A 12,170-nucleotide genomic window follows, 5' to 3' on the forward strand; every position below is an offset into this window, starting at 1 on the left:
AAGCCTGGCTAATTTTTGTATTTTTAGTAGAGACAGGATTTCACCACGTTGGCCAGGCTGGTCTTGAATTCCTGACCTCAGGTGATCCACCCGCCTTGGCCTCACAAAGTGCTGGGATTATAGGTGTGAGCCACTGTCCCTGACCACTTTTTTGCCTTACTTTTAATGGCAATTTATAGTTGGTTGGTGCAAAAGTAATTTCTGCAATTACTTAGTATAACTTCAACTTGGTTATAACTTGGTATAACTTCATTTGGCAGCAGTTTGGCAGTATTCGCCGAACTTTAAACATATACTTTCACCCAGCAACTCAGTTTATAGGAGTTCTTCCTATGGATCAATTCCCTCTTCATATGCCAATCAGAATTCATATTTTTGTTTTGAATTCCAAACCACGTGCATGTATTATTGTTTTAGTTTTGTGTTATCAGGATATACATATTTAGGAATATGTCACTTGGTGAATTGACTCCATTATCATTTTGAAATGTCCCATTTTATCCCTGGAAATATTTCTCAAACTGAAATCTATTTTATCTGAAATTAATGCAGCCAATCCACTTTATTAGGCTTTGTGTTTGCATGGAGTATCTTTTTCAATCCTTTACTTCTAATCTACCTGGTCTTTATATTTAAAGCGGGGTTTCAGGCTGGGTGCGATGGCTCATGCCTATAATTCCACAACTTTGGGAAGCTGAAGCAGGCAGATCACGTGAGGTCAGGAGTTCGAGACCAGCCTGGCCAACATGGTGAAACCCCTTCTCTGCTAAAAACACAAAAATTAGCTGGGCATGCTGGCGCACGCCTGTAATCCCAACTACTTGGAAGGCTGAGGCAGGAGAATCACTTGAACCCAAGAGGCAGAGGTTGCAGTGAACTGAGACTGTGCCACTGCACTCCAGCCTAAGCAACAGTGTGAGACTCCACCTCAAAAAAATAAGAAATAAGAAATAAAGCAGAGTTTCTTAGAGACAGCATATGGTTGGGTCTCGCTCTTTTATAAAACCAACAACTTCTGACTTGAATTGGAATATTTAGATCATTTACCCTTATAGGAATTTTTTATATGGTTGAACTTAAATTTACCATCTTGCTCTTTATTTTTTATTGTCCTATTTGTAGTCTATTCTTTTTCCTTCTTTTTGCCTGGCTCCCTTTGGAATGAGTTATTTTTTAGGATTCCATTTTATTTCCATGACTGGTTTATTAGCTATATCTTGTTTTTTTTTTTTTTGGTTGCTCTAAGGTATAAAGTATGCATCTTCAGCTTATCACAATGTACCATCAAATGATAACACTTCACATATAATATAAAAATCTTGTAGCAATATACTTCCCTCTCCCCATGTCTTTTGCACTGTATTTGTCATAGATTTTATTACTACTTATGTTATAAACTCTGAAATATTTGTTTTTTTTTCTTGCTTTAGAGTCAATTGCCTTTTTTTTTTTTTTTCCGAGATGGAGTCTCGCTCTGTCTCCCAGGCTGGAGAGCAGTGGCGTGATCTCGGCTCACTGCATCCTCAGCCTCCTGGTTCAAGCTATTCTTCTGCCTCAGCCTCCTGAGTAGCTGGGACTACAGGCATGTGCCACCACGCCCAGCTAATTTTTGTGTTTTTAGTAGAGACAGGGTTTCACCATGTTGGCCCGGCTGGTCTTGAACTCCTGACCTCGTGATCCACCCGCCTCAGCCTCCCAAACTGCTGGGATAACAGGCATGAGCCATTGCGCCCAGCCAATTCTCTTCTTCATAAATAAAATTTTAATTTTAGAACAGTTTTAGGTTTACAGAAAAATTGAAAAGATTGTACTAAGAGTTACCATATACCCTAAACACAGTTTTCCCTGTTATTAACATCTTACATTAGCATGGCACATTTGTTTTAATCAGTTAAACTATTAGCCAAACATTATTATTTTATTTTATTTTTATTTTTTGAGACGGAGTCTTGCTCTGTCACCCAGGCTGGAGTGCAGTGGTGCGATTCTGGCTCACTGCAACCTCCACCTCCAAGGTTCAATTGATTCTCCTGCCTCAGCCTCCTCAGTAGCTGGGACTACAGGCGCCCACCACCACACCCGGCTAATTTTGTGTATTTTTAGTAGAGACAAGGTTTCACCATGTTGGCCAGGCTGGTCTCGAACTTCTGACCTCAAGTGATTCACTCGCCTTGGCCTTGCAAAGTACTGGGATTACAGGTGTGAGCCACTGCACCCAGCCAATTTTTGTATTTTTAGTAGAGATGGGGTTTTACCATGTTGGCCAGGCTGGTCTTGAACTCCTGACCTCAAGTGATTCACCCAGCTTGGCCCCCCAAAGTGCTGGGATTACAGGCATGAGCCACCTCACCCGGCCAATTTTTGTATTTTTAGTAGAGATGGGGTTTTACCATGTTGGCCATGAGTCAGTCTCAAACTCCTGACTTCAGGTGATCCACCCACCTTGGCCTCTCAAAGTGCTGGGATTACAGGTGTGAGCCACTGTGCCCGGCCAGCCATACATTATTGTTAATTCAATTGCATACTGTATTCAGGTTTCCTTGGTTTTCACCTAATGTCCTTTTACTGTGTTAGGATCCTATCTAAACCACCACACTACATTTAGTTCTAATGTCTCTTTAGGTTACACTTAGCTGTCATAGTTTCTTAAACTACCCTTGTTTTGACAACCTCGACAGTTTTGAGGAGCTTTGGGCAAATATGCTGTAGCATGTCCCTCAATTCAATGGCTTGAACCCGGGAGGCGGAGGTTGCATTGCGCTGAAATCCTGCCATTCACTCCAGCCTGAGTGACAGAGCAAGATTCTGTCTCAAAAAAAAAAAGAATGTCCCTCAATTTGGATTTATTTGTTGTTAAATGTTTGTGGAAGGAAAACCACAGAGGTAAAGCCATTCTCATCACATTAGATCAAAGGTACATTCTATCAACACAACTTATCATTGTTGATGTTAACTTGGATCTCCTGGCTGAGCTAGTATTTGTTTACTGTAAAGAAAATCTTTAGCTCTGTGTTTATGAGCTCATGTCTACCTTCAGAACCAAAATGGCAGAAATGGAAAAGTAGTTTGCCAAAATCCCCAAGAACCATATACTTTGGATAACGACAAAATTTAGAGTTATTCTGGCGCAGGTACCTCTCCAAGTCACCCTCACTCTCCTCACCAGTTCCATACTACCTTGCTCCTCCAGCCAACTTGGTCATCAGAAAGTACTTATTTATTTATTCATTTGTTTAGGGTCTGTGACCTTGCAATGACACATTCTCTATGTCTCTGCATCAGGCTTCTCTTCAACTCCCTGAGCTTCAGATAGTTCCTCTTACCTCCTCCGTCCTTCCTGAGTGCTGGGATGATGGGTGTTGGAAAAGGACTTTGAAAGCCGTATATACAGTACTATACAAAAATGAGTCATCGTTATAAATGTAAGCTCTGCCGTCGCCTGCCATCTCTCCGTATCTCCCTTCCTCTCCCCTCCACGCTCTTGCTAGAATGTAGAATATAGAGATCCAATGGTACTTCCTCCCAATATGTGTCTTCAAACTCAGAGCTCTAGTCAGTGGGTCCCAACTGTTTTGGCACCAGGGACTGGTTTTGTGTAAGACAATTTTTCCATGGATGGGATGGGTTGGGGGAAATGGTTTTGGAATGAAACTGTTCCACCTCAGATCATCAGGCATTAAATTCTCCTAAGAAGCGTGCAACCTAGATCCCTCCCATGCGCAGTTCAGAATAGGGTTCCCGCTCCTATGAGAATCTAATGCCTAGAGAGATCTGACAGGAGGTGGAGCTCAGGCGGCAACGCTAGCCCGCCTGCCACTCCCTTCCTGCCCTGTGGCCTGGTTCCTAACAGGCCATAGCCCAGTACCAGTCCACGGCCTGGGGGTTAGGGACCCCTGCTCTAGCCCATAAGACTAAGCCCTTTGTATGGTCTAAATATTTCCTCCAAAATTCATGTGTTGAAACTTAATGGCCAGAGTGACAGTATTAAGAGGTGGGGCCTTTGGAGGTAATTAAGTCATGAGATTAGAGCCCTTGTAGAGGGGATTTGGCCCCTTATAAAAGGGCCTGCTGGGTGCAGTGGCTCACACCTATAATCCCAGCACTTTAGAAGGTTTAGGAGGGAGGATCACTTGAGCCTAGAAGTTTGAGACCAGACTGGGTTACATAGTGAGACTCTGTCTCTACAAAACACTTAAAAATTAGCTAGGTGTGGTGGTGCATTCCCACAGTCCCAGCTACTCGGGAGGTTGAGGTGAGAGGATTGCTTGAGCTCCAGAGGTAGAGGCTGCAGTGAGCTGTGATCGCACCACTGCACCTGGCACCAACATTTAATTTTTAAAAAGTATTCATTTAGTATGAATTTTAGACTTAAGAAGAGCTGCAAAAATGGTACAGAGTCTTCTTGTATCCTCACCTTCCTTCTTCTATTGCTAACAGTCTGCATACTTATAGAGTACAATGACCAAGAACAGAAAATTTCAACACTGGTACATTATTATCATTACTACTACTACTACAGACCTCATTTAAATTTCATTGCTGCTCTCCTCAATGTCTCTTTTGTGTTCCATGATCCCTCCTAGGGTCCCACATTGCATGTGATTGTTCTTTGTCTTTAGTGTCTTCCAGCCTGTGCCAGTTTTCTTTCCTTGTGGGTTTTTTTGTTTTTTTGTTTTTTTTTTTTGAGACAAGAGTCTTGCTCTGTCTCCCAGGCTGGAGTACAGTAGCACTATCTAAGCTCACTGCAACCTCCGCCTCCAAGGTTCAAGTGACTCTTAGGCCTCAGCCTCCCGAGTAGATGGAATTACAGGCACCCACCACCACACCTGGCTAATTTTTGTATTTTTAGTAGAGACAGGGTTTCACCATGTTGGCCAGGCTGGTCTTGAACACCTGACCTCAAGCGATCCACCCACCTTGGCCTCCCAAAGTGCTGGGATTACAGGCATGAGCCATCACACCCAGCCAAGAATTATCTTTCAAAACAATTTATTGATATATTTGGTACATGTAGCCCTCCACTTTTTTTTTTTTTTTTTTTTTTTTTTTTTTTTTGAGATAGGGTCCTGCTATGCTGCCTAGGCTGGAGTGCAGTGGCTATTCACATAGTGCATTATGACCTTGAACTCCTAGACTCAAGCAATCCTCCTCTCTGAGTAGCCGGGACTAGAGGAATGTGCTACCATGCCCAGCTGGGACTTTGTTTTGCAGCCAATTTTTTTGATTATATGTAATTTTTTTTACTTTCTTTATATTTCATTCTTTATTTTTTATTTTTTGACACAGAGTCTTGCTCTGTCACCCAGGCTTTGCCTCAGTATCCCTAGTAACTGAGATTACAGGTATGTGCCACCACGCCCAGCTCTAATTTTTTACTTTCTCCAGTGGTTTCAAAACCAAACCTCCAGTTCAAATGCAACTTTAAAAATTATACTGCTACAACTTATGGATATTAAAATTACCCAAAGCCACAAACTATTTTCCTTTCTTTTACCCTATATTGACATATAATCAGACATACTGACCAATGAGAACATCTTCCTTCAGTCTCAGGGCCTGAAGAACAAAGGTTCTATTTTAACAACTGAAAATTTGAATCGAGTTTTGTAGCATTTTTTTTTTTCTTTTTTTTTGAGACGGAGTCTTGCTCTGTCACCCAGGCTGGACTGCAGTGGCGCGATCTCCACTCAATGCAAGCTCTGCCTCCCGGGTTCACGCCATTCTCCTGCCTCAGCCTCCGGAGTAGCTGGGACTATAGGCGCCTGCCACCACGCCCGGCTAATTTTTTGTATTTTTAGTAGAGACGGGGTTTCACTGTGTTAGCCAGGATGGTCTTGATCTCCTGACCTCGTGATCCGCCTGCCTCGGCCTCCCAAAGTGCTGGGATTACAGGCGTGAGCCACCACGCCCAGCTGAGTTTGTAGCTTTTTACTGAGTATTTTCACTTCTGGGACTTCATTCTGGAGAGTCATGTCATAAGCAAGCCAATTTTTTTAACGTGAGGATGTGTTTTGCAGCTTTGCTTGCAACTGTGAAAATTGGAAATAAACTCAATGTCCATCAGTAGGGAAGTGATTAATTATATTGTATATCCACATGGAAAAGTGAGGGATTAATTAAAAAAAATAATAATAATAATGGCCAGGTGTGGTGGCTCACGCCTGTAATCCCAGCACTTTGGGAGGCCGAGGCGGGTGGATCACCTGAGGTCAGGAGTTCGAGACCAGCCTGGCCAACATGGTGAAACCCCATCTCCACTAAAAATACAAAAATTAGCCAGGTGGTGGTGCACACCTGTAATCCCAGCTACTTGGGAGGCTGAGGCAGGACAATCACTTGAACCCAGGAGGCAAAGGTTGCAGTGAGCTGAGATTGGGCCACTGCACTCCAGCCTGGGTGATGGAGTAAGACTCCAACTCAAAAAAAAAAAAAAAAAAAATGAGGCAGAAAGTTTATGTAATGACATAGAAAGTTATGTAGACCAGTGCTAGAAAGTGCTACCCAATAGAACTTTCTGCAATGATGGAATGTTCTATGTTGTGCTGTCCAATACAGTAGCCACTAGTCACATGTAGTACTTGAAATGTGGCAAGTGCAATGGAGAAACTGAGTGTGTAATGTAACTAAAGTAATTATTTATTTTATGTTATTCATTAATTTATTTTTAGAGACAGGGTCTTGCAATCTTGCCCAGGCTGGTCTTGAACTTCTGGCCTCGAGCAATTCTCCTTCCTCAGCCTCCCAAGAAGCTGGGATGTTAGGTGTGTGCCACTGCACCCCGCTATTTATTTGAATTTAAATTCCCACATGTGGCCTATGATATTGTACTGGACCTCACGTATTTTAAATGTGTTTTGAGGACAGGCTAGTTGAAAAATGAAGAGTATGATTCCTCTAAAAGATAATAAATAATATATGTTAATTTAGAAATTTTAAAAAGTCAGACAGAAAATACACTGAACTAGTAATAGTGGGTTCCCCTGAGACATGCTGAAGACTTTTTTTTTTTTTTTGAGACGGAGTCTCCTTTTGTTTCCGAGGCTAGAGTGCAGTGGCAGGATCTCGGCTCCCTGCAACCTCTGCCTCCAGGGGTCAAGTGATTCTCCTGCCTCTGCTTCCCGAGTAGCTGGGACTACAGGCGTGCGCCACCACGCCCGGCCAATTTTTGTATTTTTAGTAGAGACAGGGTTTCACCATATGGGCCAGGCTGGTCTTGAACTCCTGACCTTGTGATCCACCCACCTCAGCCTCCCAAAGTGCTGGGATTATAGGTATGAGCCACTGTGCCTGGCCATGTTGAAGACTTTTAATACCATATATTCATACAGTATTTGAATTTTTAAATAAGGAACATAATTTGTTTTGAAATAAACACTACAAAATAAAGTCAAACTCTGAAATTCTAAATTACTTCAAGTTAAATGAACCGAGAGCGTGGTTGGAGGAGACACCTGAGAGAATCTTCTGGAAGAATTACCAGAATTTCACGTACTCTGAGGAAGATGCTGGGGCTGACAGGTTTGAAGCCACCAGGTGGGGTTAACAAGGTACCATGGGGGCTCTTAGGGGTGGGTTTAGGAAACAATTTTCTTTTTTTTCTTTTTTTTTTTTTACAATGGAGTTTCACTCTTGTTGCCCAGGCTGGAGTGCAATGGTGCAATCTCAGCTCACCACAACCTCTGCGTCCTGGGTTCAAGTGATTCTCCTGCCTCTGCTTCCTGAGTAGCCGGGATTACAGGCATGTGCCACCATGCCTGGCTAATTTTGTATTTATAGTAGAGATGGGGTTTCTCCATGTTGGTCAGGCTGGTCTCGAACTCCTGACCTCAGGTTATCTGCCCACCTCTGCTGCCCAAAGTGCTGGGATTACAGGTGTGAGCCACCACGCCCAGCCTAGGAAACAATTTTCATAGAGACAAAGAAAGCTGAACTCTAATGCTCTGCTCCTCTGGTGGGTTGCAAATTCTAGAATAGTGTCTTCTTACTGTATCCCAGTGCTTAGCACAATGACTAGCACAGAATCACTGTGCAGTAGACAGGAACAAAAGCCTGACAAGATGCTTCAAAGCCTTCATTACCGGGAATTCAGCATCCAAGTTTAAACATGGTCTCTGTTGGTACCAAAGCGCACCCAGGTTTTAAGTATTTTAAAAGAGTGCCCAAAATACAATGGAAAGAGGCCGATACTTTCTTTTGTCAGGCCCTCCCTGCCAAGTCTAATAAACTGATAGATGTAAATTAGCATTGGGAGGATGGGCATTGTGGGGAAGGACAGAAATCTCTCTTTGCCTTCAGGAAGTTGCAATTAGGTAGATTGACTCTGTGGGATAGAGGTTGGGGTGAGGATAACAGATTTTTTTTTTTTTTTTTTTGAGATGGAGTCTTGTTCTGTCAAGCAGGCTGGAGTGCAGTGGCGTGATCTCGGCTCACTGCAGCCTCCGCCTCCTGGGTTCAAGTGATTCTCCTGCCTCAGCCTCCTGAGTAGCTGGGATTACAGGCAGTGCCACCACACCCAGCTAATTTTTGTTGTTGTTGTATTTTTAGTAGAGACAGGATTTCCCCAGGCTGGTTTCGAACTCCCGACCTCAAGTGATCCACCTGCCTTGGCCTCCCAAAGTGCTGGGATTACAGGTGTGAGCCACTGCACCCGGCCTGAGGATAACATAGATCTAAAGCCCCTTGATGTGGAGAGTTTTTTCTTAAACTTAAAAGGTAACGGTATTCTCCACACTAGCAGGGGCAGAGGAATTTCAGGGAGTGCTCTGATTAGTGTAGTGTGATTTCTTGTTCATCCCTGAACCATGAGGAAGGCAGTGTTGATGGTAGGGGCGTGGAATACAGGTCTCTGATTGGCTGAATTGGGTGGGTAGATGGGGCGTGTGCAGTAAGGCAACATGATTGACAGCTTCCCCATGCCCTAGCGGAGTCAGGAAGAAGTTCCCTAAAGGTAGTGGGATGGCTGATGGAGGAAAAATTTTGCTGGGAAGAGCAATGTGCCGCACAGCTCCAGGGGCCACCATTCTCACAGAATCACACAGATATGTACATCCTTCTTCCTTGCTTAAGATTCCCAAACTGCACCTCAGCTGCCCAGTATTAATACAGTAAAACAGACTTACCCATCCCTATGGGAGTCACCTCAGCCTCAGAGGCACCCCTGTCTCCATCCCATTATCTCTGGATGATGTGGCTTCTGCTGATTTAGTCAGGATGTGGCTTCTCAGGAGCTAGTAGCCTGTGGCCAAAGGATACACTTATTTACCCCTAAATTATACACTCCTATTATATCCACAATTATGTACTCCACACAGTATATGGTGGTCCAGTGTATAAATATGGAGGCATAACCAGATAATTGGAATCTAATCATTCTACAAATGTTAACTAGGGCCCCACCACGTGTTGGACCTTTGCTTTTATCTCTCTAGGTCTCAGTTTCCTCATCTATGAAATGAACATAATGCCGGTTGAGGATTCAGAGGCAGTACACATCAAATGTTTAACACAAGTACCTGGCACCCAGCACACACTCAATAAACAATAGTTGTGCTGGGCATGGTGGATCACACCTGTCATCCTATGGGAGGCCGAGGTGGGTGGATCACTTGAGCCCAGGGTCTCACTATGTTGTCCAGCCTAGGAGACTAGCCTGGGCAACATAGTGAGACACTGTCTCTACAAAAAGTACAAAACATTAGCCAAGTGTGGTGTCTGCCTGTATCCTAGCTACTTGGGAGGCTGAGATAGGAGGATTGCTTAAGCCGAGGAGCTTGAGGCTGCAGTGAGCTATGATCACACCACTGCACTCCAGCCTGAGCCACAGAGCAAGACTGTCTCAAAACAAAAACAAAAAACTAAAAAAAAAAAACCCACAGCTGTTATTAGTGTTCCACCATGCCTGGTGACCCTCAATTATGTAGTTACTGAGTTTTTTGTTTTTATTTTTTTTGAGACAGTCTCTCTCTGTGATTCATGTTGGAGTGCCGTGGCACAATCTCGGCTCACTGCAACCTCTGCCTCCCGATTCAAGCAATTCTCCTGCCTCAGCCTCCTGAGTAGCTGGGATTACAGGCACGCGCCACCATGCCTGGCTAATTTTTATATTTTTAGTAGAGACCATGTTGGTCAGGCTGGTCTCAAACTCCTGACCTCGTGATCCACCTGCATCGGCCTCCCAAAGCGCTGGGATTACAGGCATGAGCCACAGCGCCTGGCCTGAGTTTTAAGTATGTTACATTATATGTAGGATGCCAAGAAAATAAGACATACTTCTTTCCCTTCCGGAAAAAGCAGGCCATTTGGGAAGGCAAGTCTCTCACTTGTATAGATCAGAGATAATCCCAAGAAGTGGGTGCCAAGGCACTCCTAGATAAGCTGCCCCTGCTCCTAGAAACCTGATTGGTTGCAGTGAAGGCCAGTTGGGAAAGCAACCCTATTGTATGCCCTCAGCTATGGAGTCCTCACAGTCACGGTCACAGGGTATTGCTTCATTAAGCTTCTCTGCTCTTCTTCTCCATGAATAGACTGTCTCTCCATCAATCCAATTCTGTGTGTGTGTGTGTGTGTGTGTGTGTGTGTGTGTGTGTGTGTGTGTGTGTGTGTGTGTGTGTTTGAAATGGAGTTTCCCTCTTGTTGCCCAGGCTGGAGTTCGGTGGCATGATCTCGGCTCACTGCAACCTCTGCCTCCCAGGTTCAAGTGATTCTCCTGCCTCTGCCTCCTGAGTAGCTGGAATTATAGGCGCCCTCCACTATGCCCAGCTAATTCTTTGTATTTTTATTTATTTTGAGATCAAGTCTCTCTGTCACCCAGGCTGGAGTGCAATGCCACGGTCTCAGCTCACTGCAACCTCCTCCTACTGGGTTCAAGCAATTCTCCTGCCTCAGCCTCCTGAGTAGCTGGGATTACAGGCGCCCACGACCGCGCCCAGCTAATTTTTGTATTTTTAGTAGAGACAGGGTTTCACCATGTTGGCCAGGCTGGTCTCAAACTCCTGACCTTGTGATCTGCCCACCTCGGCCTCCCAAAGTGCTGAGATTACAGGCCTGAGCCACTGCGCCCAGCCTAATTTTTTGTATTTTTAGTAGAGACAGGATTTCATCATGTTGGCCAGGCTGGTCTCAAATTCCTGACCTCAGGTGATCTGCCTGCCTCAGCCTCCCAAAGTGTTGGGATTACAGGTGTGAGCCACCGTGCCTGGCCTCTCAATCCAATTCTTTGGATTCCCAGCAAACAGTTTGATTGTTTTCAAAATCTATCAGAGATGAATACATGGTAATTGACTCATTCAAAAATATATATTGACTGCTGGCTTCAGCAGCACATATGCCAAAAACTGGAACGATACAGAGATTAGCATGGCCCCTGAGCAAGGGTGACTGGCAAATTCACAAAGCGTTTCATATGTGTATATATATTGAGCACCTACTATGCATTACACATGACTATAAGCAAAAGAGAGGCAGGAGTGAGCAAAGCAGATATTGACTTTTTGTTTTTTTTTTCAAGATGGAGTCTTGTTCTGTCACCCAGGCTGGAGTGCAGTGGTATGATCCCGGCTCACTGCAACCTCTGCCTCCCAAGTTCAAATGATTCTTCTGTCTCAGCCTCCCAAGTAGATGGGATTACAGGCACGCACCACCACACCTGGCTAATTCTTGTATTCTTAGTAGAGACGGGGTTTCACCATGTTGGCCTGGCTGGTCTTGAACTCTTGACCTCGTGGTTCGCCTGCCTCGGCCTCCCAAAGTGCTGGGATTACAGGTGTGAGCCACCGCACCCGGCCCCAGATATTGACATTTCGATGGGAAAGAAGGACAATAAACAGAAATAGATACACAATCTTTCAGGAAATGATAGAGCTCTAAAGAAAAAGAAAGCAAGGTAAGGGGGAGCATAGGGACTTAAAAATATGTCTGCAAATTCCTTGACACTCCTCCCTGCAGAGGATGAAGCTAGTTTCCTTCTCCTTGAGCATGGGCTGGTCTGCATGCCCACAACTAGTGAACAGAATACAGCCGAGTGATGTAATGTCGCTTCTGAGGGTCCGTTTTTGCCCAGCTCTCTTTCTGTCTCTTGGGATGCTTGCCCTTGGAATCCAGCCACCATGTTGAGGGAAGCCCAAGCCACAAGGAAGCCACATTAGAGGTTCTGAGTGAGTGACAGCCTCAGC

The 12,170-nt window shown here is 44.4% G+C and overlaps 1 non-coding gene across 1 annotated transcript; it reads left to right on the forward strand.

Annotated features, from left to right (window-relative positions):
* Nucleotides 1-11,303: 11,303 nt before the first annotated feature.
* On the forward strand, nucleotides 11,304-11,407 carry LOC115931825 (U6 spliceosomal RNA). The gene has a single exon (XR_004068269.1). It is a non-coding gene; the product is annotated as a U6 spliceosomal RNA (small nuclear RNA).
* The last annotated feature ends 763 nt before the right edge of the window (nucleotides 11,408-12,170 follow it).

The sequence above is a fragment of the Gorilla gorilla genome, chromosome 21 (assembly GCF_029281585.2).
Source record: "Gorilla gorilla gorilla isolate KB3781 chromosome 21, NHGRI_mGorGor1-v2.1_pri, whole genome shotgun sequence".
Classification (NCBI taxonomy): Eukaryota; Metazoa; Chordata; class Mammalia; order Primates; family Hominidae; genus Gorilla; species Gorilla gorilla.